This window comes from Chaetura pelagica, unplaced genomic scaffold (genome assembly GCF_000747805.2).
Source record: "Chaetura pelagica isolate M959 unplaced genomic scaffold, ChaPel_1.0 scaffold358, whole genome shotgun sequence".
NCBI classification, from domain to species: Eukaryota; Metazoa; Chordata; class Aves; order Apodiformes; family Apodidae; genus Chaetura; species Chaetura pelagica.
Window position 1 is genome coordinate 1,058,034 of NW_009954233.1, and position 12,117 is coordinate 1,070,150.

General features: G+C 44.0%; 1 protein-coding gene across 1 annotated transcript in view; it reads left to right on the top strand.

The window, feature by feature from the left end:
- Nucleotides 1-5,828: 5,828 nt before the first annotated feature.
- Nucleotides 5,829-12,117, top strand: part of ADAMTS3 (ADAM metallopeptidase with thrombospondin type 1 motif, 3) — a 96,851-nt gene continuing 90,562 nt past the window's right edge. Inside the window, exon 1 of the mRNA XM_010003630.1 lies at nucleotides 5,829-6,191. The gene's annotated coding sequence lies outside the window, so the exon portion shown is untranslated. The remainder of the gene's footprint in view (nucleotides 6,192-12,117) is intronic.

The following is a 12,117-nucleotide window of genomic DNA, read 5'->3' on the forward strand; positions in this document are numbered from 1 at the left end:
CTGAAGGTGCTGCATCTTCTCTATCAGCCTCTGCCTCCCACACAGCAGAACTTTGTTGCTGCTCGGGGCTACTCCTGGAGGAACACTTGGAAAACAACACTGCCAGGCTGCCCCACAGCCTGGATCAAACACTTTCACCTGTGGTCCAGTGGAAGCTGTGGAAATACCACCATTAATTTCTTGAGCTGTCTGTGTCCCTGGGACAAGTTGCCAGCAAAGGAAAGGACTGGCTGAGGACACTTCAGGGAGGTGTACACTGTGTCAGCCTTTCTTGCAGTCCCATTGGTTCATCCCACTTGCAGTGTCTAGTGCAGAAATGTGGGAAACTGTTCTTCCCTAGATAAGTCCAACAAGAAGTATATTGCGCAACCTCCTCCTGTTCAGGTGCAAAGTTGGGTAGGAATTCCCCTTTTCCATCTTGTCTCTCTGGGCATTTCTGCCACCAAAAGGCAGCCAAATACAGTGGGAGTGGTAGTTATGAAGCAATCCAGATTGTGGGAAGAGAGGGATCAAACATGCTTTGTTGTTTCTGGAAGCCACCAGCTGATGCTGAGGGCAGAGCACAGGGACAACCAAACCCCTGCTAGGGCTGTTTATCACTGCACTATCTCTCTGTAGTATTGAGAAGAGAAGGCTCTGGGGAGACCTTATAGAGACTTTCCAGTACCTGAAGGAGCTACAGGAAAGCTGGGGAGGGGCTTTTCACCAGAGAGAGTAGTGATAGGACAAGGGGTAATGGTTTTACGCTGAAAAGAGGAGAGATTTAGGTGAGACATCAGAAGAAATTCTTCACCATAAGGGTAGGAAGGCACTGGCACAGGTTGCAGCTGCCCCCTCCCTGGAGGTGTTCAAGGCCAGGCTGGATGAGTCTTGTGCAGCCTGGTCTGGTGGGAGGTGTCCCTGCTCTTAGCAGGGAGGCTGGAACCTGATGGTCTTTAAGGGTCCTTCCAACCTTCACCATTCCATGATTAAGCAGCACTTTGCTGAGTGACTGGAGGAGCTCTGTGCTCGTCCCATAAAGTTGTCTGTGGGCTGGGAGGGTAATCTCTTAGAACACAGGTACCCCTGACATTCTTTTTATTGAAATTCTGGCCTCTTAATTCCTGCAGCAGCAGGTAATTATCTTTTTTCCCCAGTCCTTATGCTGCCAAGCTGGGTGCCTACTATCCAGCAATCTGGGGCACAGCTTGCAGAAGGTGCAGGCACAGTGATGCTCCAGAAGTGAGATCCTTCTTTTCCTTTTCTGAAAAAAGGAGAGTTGTGTTATCAAAACCTATTTACATGCAGTGTGAGGAAAAAAACTAATCAGACTAAGGAATGCTAGATGAGGTTTAAATACTTAATAAAGAAGAAAAAAGTTAATGTCTTCAAGCTTGGGTAGCTTGGTTTAGACATAGCGATAATTTATCTGGATTCTCAGAAATTCCTGCTTTTCCACTGATTGCACTGATTCTAATTTAGACTGTGCTTTTGAAATCTTAAGTGAGTGTTTATGCAGTTGAAATTTCACTGTGGGAAACCACAGGAATAATTTTTGATCAATATGTTTCACAAAATCTTATGCCTAAAAAACTATGCTCTTCCAAATGGAAGGATATTTAAAAAAAAAACAAAACCAACCAAACACAACAAACCCAGAACCCAGTTCAGGGATTTTGAACCCCCATTGTCCACAGTTGTTTTGCAATGTAAAGACAACTACTGTGAGCCTGGTGGTGTTAATTCTTCAGTTTCATGTGTATTTGAGGGGAAAAAAAGCCAGGACAGCCCTCTTCAGAGGCATTCTCTAGCTAATTATGTTTTGGCACACAATGAAAGAATGCGATGTTCTCTCTTAAGTGCTTCCTTTCAACCTAAACATTGTGCAACAGGAGCAGCAGTTTAAAGCCAGATGGAAAAAAAATGAAGACAATCTGAAGTGCTTTTTCTCCTGCTCTGTGTTTCTTCTCTGATCATTACTGTAAGCTTTGGGTTAGCAGAGCAGAGCGACTCTGAAATGTTAGCATGGGAAAGGGAACACCTACGGCTGGAATTGCATTTCCTAGACCATATAGTCTATGGAAAAAGGGTAATCTAAGTCAGCGGAGGAGTTTAAATGTCTTGGGTATTCAGTCATGTCACATTTAATTTTAATTGCCTTTGAACAAAAGGAATTTCCTCTTCTAGCTCAGCATTCAGAGACGCTGGAAAAGGCTTTTGCTGACTCAAAAACTTGACAGTTCTTATTTTCCACCCTTTGTTCCTACCTTCTTGTGGGTAGCTGGCTGCTCTTTTTATTAGAAAAATAGCTTCTTTTTCTTTTTCTTTTTTTGCCCCCACCAGTAGAAGTCTGGACATCCTGCTGCAAGATGTGCAAAAGGAGTTCTCAGTTGTGTAGGAAAAATGTAGGGAACAGGGGATTTGATGGCCAGACTGTGCACTCTGGCAGTGAACATCCTGCTTTTTTGTTGTTTGTTTTGTTGTTCTTTTTTTAAAAAAAGCCACAAAGAATCTCAGCAAGGTAAAAGGGGGAATGTCAGTCTGTGAATGAAATCTCATCACTGAAGTGTGGGGAGTGCAAGGATCTAGATTTTTACTTTGACCCAGTTAGGATGCACAACCCAGCAGCTTTGTCTCCTGTTCGGGGCCTGGTGTCTCATTAATAAAAATGAGTTTAGAGTTTTGGTCCATTCTCTAAGGAGAGAGATTAACAATCCTGACTGACAATTCCCAGTGTTTTAGATGGGAATTATATGAAGGATAATGTCCTAATTAGGATGCCAGGTTTAGAACCTGCCCTTGTAGGTGCATGGCAAAATAGGTTGAGTTGGCAGCTGTCTAAAAACACCCTGTGAGTGCTGCTGGTGGGACAGAAAGTACATGTTCCAAACGTTGGGCTTCAAAATGGTAACCTGGGATACAGTATTTGTGTGTGATGTAAAGATATTTGTAGTGCAAGAATTTAAATGTTCTGTGTATGCCCTACTAGTACCATACGTTGTTCTTCTGTCAAATCCCTCAGTAGCTGGCCTAAAAAAAAAAAATAGGAGGAAAAAAAAAGTTATGTGAAGCCATTAGAAACATTTTCCTACTCGAGTTATTTGTTGAAAGTGTGAACCTCTTAAAATAAGCAACCACTACTACCAGGAGAGTGGAGCGAGACGCTGAGGAGCTTCTCTAATAATTTTTAGTTCAAGTGTGAATCACACTGGGAGTGGGTCAAATTTGGCTCATTTAATTAAGTATATTTATTTGAGGAATTCTCAGTGGCACTGAGTGGTAGTGTCTGAGCTACCCAGTCATGAAGCTTTTTAAAGTGAAAAGTGTCAGTAATATCACTCTAATAGTGCTTTAGCCAGTTGTCTCAGGAAGAGAGGAGCTAGGGAAGAATTATTTCTGTGCTAAGTGTCTTTTTTTAACTCTCTCACAGTATAATGTGCAGGTAATAAAACTTTGGTGCAGTTACTGGCAGTCTGGCCCACAGCTCGACCTGCACAGGAAATGTCTCCTTCTCCTTTTACAGGATGACAACTGGACACACAATATCCTGATTACTTCCAGGTTACAGAGGTCTCACAGAAAAGATAAACTCATTTGATGGACTTGATTGACAGTGGTGTGAAATGACTGGCAGGCAAGGGGGGAGATGCACGTGTGTTCTGATTCAGGGCTGCAGGTTTGTAACAGGAGCAGATGGTTCTCTGAGCAAGAGAGGAGATTCTCTTCCTTTTCTCTCAGTGCCCAAGAATAACAGAGAGGAAAAAACTTACTCTCTTAGGCTAATAATGCTGTGTTCAGGGTACAGGTAAGGTGCTACACAGAAAGAGGCATCTAGGAGTGAGGGAGTATTGTATTCACTTAGGCAAATTGAGAACCCAGTGGGATGGTCTCCTCTCAGCTAATGTTGCTGGTAATTGGACAGGAATCCTGGGGTGATTGGTTGGGAACCACAAAAAAAGTGATAGGCAAGTAGGGCTCACATCGCTGATGTCTTTTTTTCTACCATGGCTTTGCTTGCTTAGCCACTGCCTCTGCTAAAGCAGGTTAGCCTTGGCAGAACTTCTACTGGGAGTTGGTGGCCACAGTTGGGTCTTGCCACTTCGTGCAGGTATCAGGGGGTGCTCTGATCTTGATGAGAGGTGTGACACCACTGACTTCTCCTTGCAAGATCACCTTGTACCTTCAGCTGAGGTCTGAGCTTCTGTAGTGTGATCTGAGCATTTCTTAGTGTTATCAACTGAGTGTGGGTTTGCTGCTTTTACAGCTTCTGTGTGTTGCAGTCAGGTACAGGATTTAGGTACAAATCTGCAAAGTTCTGTGTGGTGTTTTTAGATAATAAGTTTCTTTGTTGTTTTTGAACTCTGTTACTCAAGTGTGGAGGAGAGAAAGGGCAATAGCAAGTGGCTGGGTAAAGAGATTTGATAGAGGAGACCTGTGGAGGGAAAAATTACTGTTGTACCACTGCAGATGTCAGTGAACTTACCAGCAGTAGGGGCTGTCTGCAGGATTCTTGTCCCTGTTTCCATTTTCAAAAACTGTGGAAACCTGTATGCAAATAGCAGTTAGAAGCAAGCATGGGACTTCATTTTCAAAATTTTGTTGGAGGTCTTGACACAGGACCAGGCAGTTCTGTTGCAAGTGTGTGAAGGAGTCGTGTGCCACTTAGAATTCACAAGGGTCACTGCCTCTTTGGTGGCAGTCAAGCAAACCTAAACCCCAGGAAACTACCCAGATCAATGTAAATTAATATTTGTGGGGGTTCACTATAAGTTTTGTGGTGAAAAGAGTCATGAAAGACCTGCTTCCTGAAAATTTCAGCCTGTGGAGGGTATTGTGCATGCACTTGATGTGTATCCCAGCATCACTGGTGTGTGTTCACCCAAGGTGCATAACTGGGCTCCTGTGTCTGTCCCCCTGCGTGTGATCCACGTGCTCTCTCTGAGGTTGCAGTGGCCTTCCTCTTGGATTGCCCCTGCTATGTCGGACCTGGCTTAACAGGACCATGTGTCAAAACACTTTTCTTCTTTCTTACATGCGCTCTTGGTGTCTGCGTAAAATGAGTACAAGACGTTGTTACCGTAAGAGGTGATAGTGTTCAGGGTCAGTTGAGATGTTGAGTAAGGCACTCAGCACTGACCTCTAGGGAACTCCACTAGTTACAGCTCTCCAGCTGGACTCTGTGCCATGGATCATAACCCTCTGAGCTCTACTGTTCAGCCAGTTCTCAGTCCATCTCACCACCCACTCTTCCAACCTACACTTCCTGAGCTTACCCATGAGGATGTTAGGGAGTCAGTGTCAAAAGCCTTGCTAAAGTCAAGGTAGACAACATCCACTGCTCTCCCTACATCTACCCATTCAGTCACAAGGGAAGATTTATAATATATACAAGTACAGTAATTTATATAACTAGTATATGTTACATAATATATATTGTAACTAATATAATAATATATCCAAGTATCCAAGTGAAGGTTTATAAGCTTGAGTGTTCCAGCTAAAGGGAGCCATGACACATGTTTTATTTGCCTACATGAAATGGGTGGGCTTATATCCAGACCAGCTGTCTAGTAGATCATTCGGTCCACACTGGTGTGGTAAGTGGCATGGTCTGTTGAAGACCGACGCAGGTTTTTATGGTTGTTCAGCTGGACGTGTTGGTTGGAGCCCTTCACCCTTCGTTCTGCTGATGTGCACTTCTGTAGCTGCACATCTGATCTTTGGTCTTCAGGCTCTTTCCATGCTCCTCTTCTAATTTGAGTTTGGTTTTAGGTGTTCCTATGGTTTCTCTGATTCTGTTTCTCTTGGCAGAGCTGCGGAAAAGCAGGCCAAGGCCCTACGGGTTAGTGATTCCCATCAGTACCGATGCAGACGGGAGCTACGTCTCCAATATCCTCTCTGCAAGTCACCAAAGAAGATCCACACGGGAGGTATCCCAAAGCCCCAGACAGCTCTATTTTAATGTCACTGCCTTCGGAAGGGAATTCCATCTCCGGCTGAAACCCAACACTCGCTTGGTGGCCCCCGAGGCTGTCGTGGAGTGGTACGCAGACTCTGTGGAAACTGGAGACGATGCTGGTAACACGAGCTGGACTAGAACCTCTACAGAGAGATTATGGAAAAGAGAGCCCCTGTGGACCAACTGTGCCTACGTGGGAGACATAACGGACATCCCTGGAGCTTCTGTTGCCATTAGCAATTGTGATGGTCTGGTAAGGCTTATTTAATGGCAGTAATGTCTGGTGTTTGACACAGCCTTTGTTGCTTTTAACTACATGATAGCGTTGGAGGAGCTTGTATTGATGTGTACAGTCCTACTGCTTTGTTCTGGGGTAATTTCTCTTGAGTTTGATGAGCAACATCCTTGATGTCACTGGTGTGAGAGGCAGAAATCAAACCTAGGTTCTGCTGGTTTTCCTTTTTAATTTCATGAGGTGTTACAAACGGGAGAATGAATAACAAAGACATTCTAAGACTTAAAAGACAACCTTTTGGTGAGTGAATGTAGAATTTGGCATCCAAATCATCACTGTGTGTTTGTCAGGCTGCCCTGCAGTCCAAGAATAGCAAGAGGTTTCAGTTTTAAAGGGTTTATTTATAAAATAAGCATGCTTTTAGTTTTCTTACATGCAGTTGTGCTCCATCAGAAGGTATCAGATGAGAATTGAGTGGTTCACACCTATAAATGGCTCGTTCTCAAAGCTGCCCTGGGCTGGTGGCTGGGACTTGGGAGCATGTGGTATTTTGGTGTGGCTGCAGCAGATGCAGTGACTGGCTTGGTGCACAAATCCCATATTGAGAGACTGGGCATCTGTTGAGCACACACACCATTCCTTAATTCAATCATGTGGCAAAGCAAGCTAACAATGCTCACCTTGTACTCTGTAAGTAGCAGGAACAGTGGTGGAACACGACTGCAACATCCAGGAAGATTAACCTAGTGGTTACTCTACTCCTAGTCAGGAGAGGAGTCATAGGAGCAAGTCTGCAACAAGTATCCCTTCCTGGAAACAGGTTTCCCTCTTTCCATTTGTGTGCCACACAGTGGTGATGTGATGCCATCATGCACTGAGTGCTGGTGAGCAGACCTCCTGCCTCACCTCTGAGCTGTGCCATACATGTCCCAGACTCCTCACTCAGACCTCCAACTGAAGCTTCCTTACCTAAAGAAAGGAAGTACTGGTGGTGGGTACATCTGAGGTGATCACCTAATCAGCTGGGTGTGTTTTGTTTGGGTTTTGGATATTTATTTTTTTGTAGGAGAGCCTGTTGGCAGCATTTACAAAGTCTGTGCAGATATGTGCCTGCACGGATCCAACTTCAGACATAGTTCTGGCAATGAATGAGGCCCTTGGGTTGAGACCTGTGTTTTAGCAGTAATCCTGAATGAAGTTCTTGTGTTCAGTGAGACAGCACTTTAAGAGAATAAATTGGATTAAGTGGAATTAGACTAAGGATTACAGCAGCTTCGGTGGAGGTTGCCATGTGGCTGACAAGCTGCTTGTGCTGTTTTCAGTTGGCTGACATGAAGCAGTTGCTGTCTTCACAAACCTCTACATTATAAAGAAGATAGCAGATACCAAACGGGTCCTAAGTAATGAACAGAAGATATCTCAGTTGTGTGGCTTATTGCTGTTCTCCTGTATCACCCAGAGGAAGCCTTTCATCTACTGTCCATGGTTGTAGGGACTGACTAGGAGAACGCGTGGGTTTTGTTTGAGGAGTGGGTAAATACTCTTGCATCCTTACTGTGGTTGTTCATCTCAGCCCAGGTGGTTGTGTGCAGTTGTTAAGGGGCTTCTTCAAGCCCCTCAACCACCTACCATGTGGCAGGTTTGGAAACAGTGTCTGCACTCAGACATGGGACAAAGCTGTGGTGATTCTGTTCCCTGCCCGTGCTGCTTTTGCACCCGTGGTGCCAGGACTCAACTGTAGATGTATTTCGCTTGGGTGTCTGGGGACACCCAGGCTGCTGGAGAACTGCTGCAGTGGCTTCAGTGCTCCCTGCTTTGGGCAACAAATGTGAGAACAGCTCACGTGTTGAAAAGCATCTTTTTGAGCACTTCCGCTTGCTTACTTTGCCTAGCTGTTGTAACAGTCTTTTGGAGCTCAAAGCAAGCGAGTGTGAAATACATAAATAATCATGAAGATTAATGGGGTTTCAGATTTATTTTTTTTTCCTTTCACCATCTCCACGGTTACCAGAAGAAACCTGAAGTGTTTCTGGCTTCTCTGTTGCTCTGCTATGCATCTCTCAACCAAGTTAGAATGTTTGATCCTCAGTGTATCCTAAAGACGTGAAGAGTGAGATAATATGGCTTAACAGAAACTGGAACAAGAGTGAGAAATTCCAGGGCCTTGTGTCTATTGGAAAAGATTTATTTTTGACTTGAAAGGAATGTAGATGCTTTCCAGTGTAGCAAGCTAGGTTATTACCTTTTGAGAGAAAGTAAAGACAGTCACTGTGGTAACAATGAGCTCAATGTATAGCTTATAAAAGAAGTTTTGATATCAAAAGTAACAGAAAAAGATCACTTGGCTTGCCACAAGTTAGCAAAAGATCTTGCAAACTTTATTTTGGGCTTAAGGATATTTCAAATAATGACTCAGAAGACACCTTCTGATGGTGAAGAGTTGTGTGTCCTGCTGCCGTGTGCTTCACGGGCAGGGCTGAATTTCAGATTCCTAGTATGTGCTCTCAGCAGTACCTGTATGGTCATCGGGAGCATAAGGGTGCTAAATTTGTATTACTTGATTGTGAGTGTATGGAATAATTGGCATTTGCAGTAATAAAGCCGGATTTTGCCCATGGTCTCTGCCAGAATCTAAACCCATGTTTACAAACTAAAATACGTGAACACTTTTGTTTTGAAATAGTTTAGATACCTACTTTTGCAGTAAAAGTATTCTGCATGCCATCGGTTTTGCTAATTCCTGGCTTCACACCTGCTTAATGTTTCTTGAAAAGAGCCTTGTTTATTTAAGAAAATCACATGGATGTGCATGCACTTGCCATAGCAAAAGAACCCTTCCTTAGTCATGTAGAAGCTGCCCATTGTTTTTATTACTGCATTTCAAAAAGCTGGTGGCTCACTTAGTCATGTAGAAGCTGCCCATTGTTTTTATTACTGCATTTCAAGAAGCTGGTGGCTCCCCACATTTCTGTTGTATAGTGCTGCTGTTGTTTCAGTCAAAATAGCAATATTTATTGTCACAATATTTATTGAGTTTATCAAATGCTTGCCAGAGTTGCAGCAAAACTTGTCATTGAGTTACCATCATCCAAAACCATCCTTCCAAAGCTTGGATTGCGCCTGGAGAAGTCCTGCCTCATTATACCTCAGGAGGATGGGGCAGTTTGTTGTGCCTTGCAGATTCCAGCCTTCCTGGTCACGGGTTGCAGGTGCCTACTGTAGTTACTACTGCTTGTAGCTACTCTGTTCCCTGTTCTGTTACTGAAGCTTGCTGTGCAGTGACACTCTTCCGGTTTGAATGGTGCCGTCATCATGCTGAAATGTTGATCCAGCTCTGGGAAGGGCAGAGAGCTGATGAAAAACCTGAAACTCTGTGGAGAAGTTTTCCCTGGTGTCATGCTGGCCTTCAGCAGCTCCAAGTAACAGCATCCTTGGGCTTACATGGCCTGAGAAATTGGAGTCTGTGATCTCTTACTGGAGAAGGGCAAAAGGAGAGAAGCTCTTTGATATGCAGATGATAACAATCTAGTTGCACAGACATCAGCCTAGATTGAAGTCTTCTGACCAGCCACTTGCTTTGTCTTCATTTGGCTTTGGTTTAGTGAATGTTCTAAGGCAGAATATGTTGTCACAGTGCAAGGACATACAGTCGTGTGGGCATGAGGAGGCTGGGCAGAAGGCTCTGCTCACCCAGATAACACATGCAGGGTACATGTGCTCCCCTCGCATATTTATAATCCTTACATTCTTGTCTTCTTCTGCCTCCTTCCTGCTTTTCCTTCCTTTTAATGCCTGCACAATAACATCTCACCTTGGTACTCTACTGCTGTCCATCTCATTAGGCTCAGGATTTAAGTACTAGGGGAGGAGTAAGTACCACTAAAGGTGATGAATAAACCTTCTTGTATGAGTTGCCCTTCCCTATTTACATCTGAGAAGCATCTTTCCTTTTAACCTCCATATAAAGATCAAGCCGTTCAGACAGTCATGAATAACTTAATAGATCTGATTTGGCATGTTAGATTGTGTTAGTGGTGCCTTCTCTTGTGGATAACTGTGGGAGCGTGTCTTGTGCGTCTCTGCACTGAATGAAGTGTTTAATTTGGTGTAGATTCCTAAGCAGGTTGGTTATTTACTCCCATGTGGGCATATCCTAGACAGTATTTCTGTGTCCAATTCATGTGGACAGAGGTGGCTGCTGAGACAGTATTGGTATGCATCTAGAGGAGCATGTGGTTTAGAAAAGTGAGGAAATAACTGCAAGATGTTCCAGGAGGTTGAACGAAGTTCAAAGCAGATGTGGCAGATTTCACAGGTCACTTCTGCCTGGTATGATGTTGTGTCTGCTGTGCAAGATGCAGAAAATTACCAACCCAAAAACACCACTGCAAATGTTTCAGGTGGTAAAGAATCAGCAAACGCCGCAGTTAGAAATAATCAAGTGGAAGTTTTGAATCAGTCTCTACCTTTTGTTGTGGAGAAAATGACTTTGGTTTCCCAACTAGCTTTCTTCCCTTTCCTTGAGTATCTCAGACTGGAGATACTTGTGCAAAGACTTAAGTCTTGGTTCAGGAAAAGCCTTAAATCTATGCTTAAGTTCAGGCATGTGGTTAAGTGCATACCAGGATCTGAGCAGCTTCAGGGTGTTTGGATTTGTTTCAAATGCTTTTTTTATTACCCTTGTTCCATCAAGACTGAAGTATTAAGGCTTATTTCTTGTTCATGTGTTGGGCCTGACGTGTTGTTCCAAAATCATTTCCCCCAAGCTGGCAAGAGGATGTGACTAAATGGAGAAACAGCTTTCTAGTAGCTGGTGATATTTTATCTCAGTCTATTAGAATCACATTTTGGAGACAAACAAAACCTCTGGTTACAGCACATGGGAAACTCTGGATGAGGTTAATTCCAGTATCCTAAAGAAGAATGTTGCTAGGGACCCACTGTTGAGCAGGGCTGCTGTGGGAAGGTAATCTGAGCATCTTGACTGATTTTATGTTCCTATGCTCCTGCTGCCCTGCCCTGTTGCACACTTCCCACAGTGATTACATCCCTGCAGTGAACTTCTGTAACCTGCCCTGCTTGTTCTTACCAGTTGCATTTGGCTGTACTTGGCAACCCTGCTGACTTCCTAACGGGGCTTGAGAGGTTGCAGCTGCCTCCTTAGGCAGACAGAACCCATCTGGAACCTCAGCCCTTCCTCCCCGGATGAGTAGCCTTTGGTCACTGTCTGGCTGGGCTTGGACTTGATCCCTGTTCCCTCTCCAGTACCTAGTGCTTCCTAGAGGCTTGTACAGACTTTTCAGATGTAGTAATCCGTAGCAACTCAGATTTTCTCCAAGTTTGGAAGCTCCAGAAACTTAGAAAAATGCAGTTCCGTGGTGTTTTTTATCGAGGACTTGATGCTTCTTGCATGAAGCACTGAGGGAAGGACTATGGTGAAGAGAGGTGATGGTGATTGGGGTAAAATGTCAGTATGGTGTAAATTAACACTACGTAAAAACACTTTTATACGTCGAGTTTGCATCTCTTTGGAGTTCTGTCTTAAAACAAGTGGGCACTTCATCTTGGTGTAGTGTAGTCAAAGTTTCTACCAATTGCTCAAGCTTAATTTATTTCTTCTGGTTCATTGTTTCAAGTTTCTCTAATGGGGCCAGATTTGAGCTAATGATAGATGTGCCTCACACCTTAGCCCTTGTGTCTCCTTCTCTCCTCCAGCTTTACATTTCTTGAACAAACTACCCTTTCCCATGCAGAACCTTTTCTTCCAAAGCTCTCATCAAACCTCATTTTTATAAACCTGTTGTTCACCCCGACTCCTCGCAGCCTACTTGTGGGTGGTGAATGGGGGTGTTGTACTTAGTGTACAGGGTAGGAAGAATTAACAGGGTTATGCTCAGAGTTCCCACTGGGTTGTACACTTGACGTTTTCAAGGCTGACTGAACC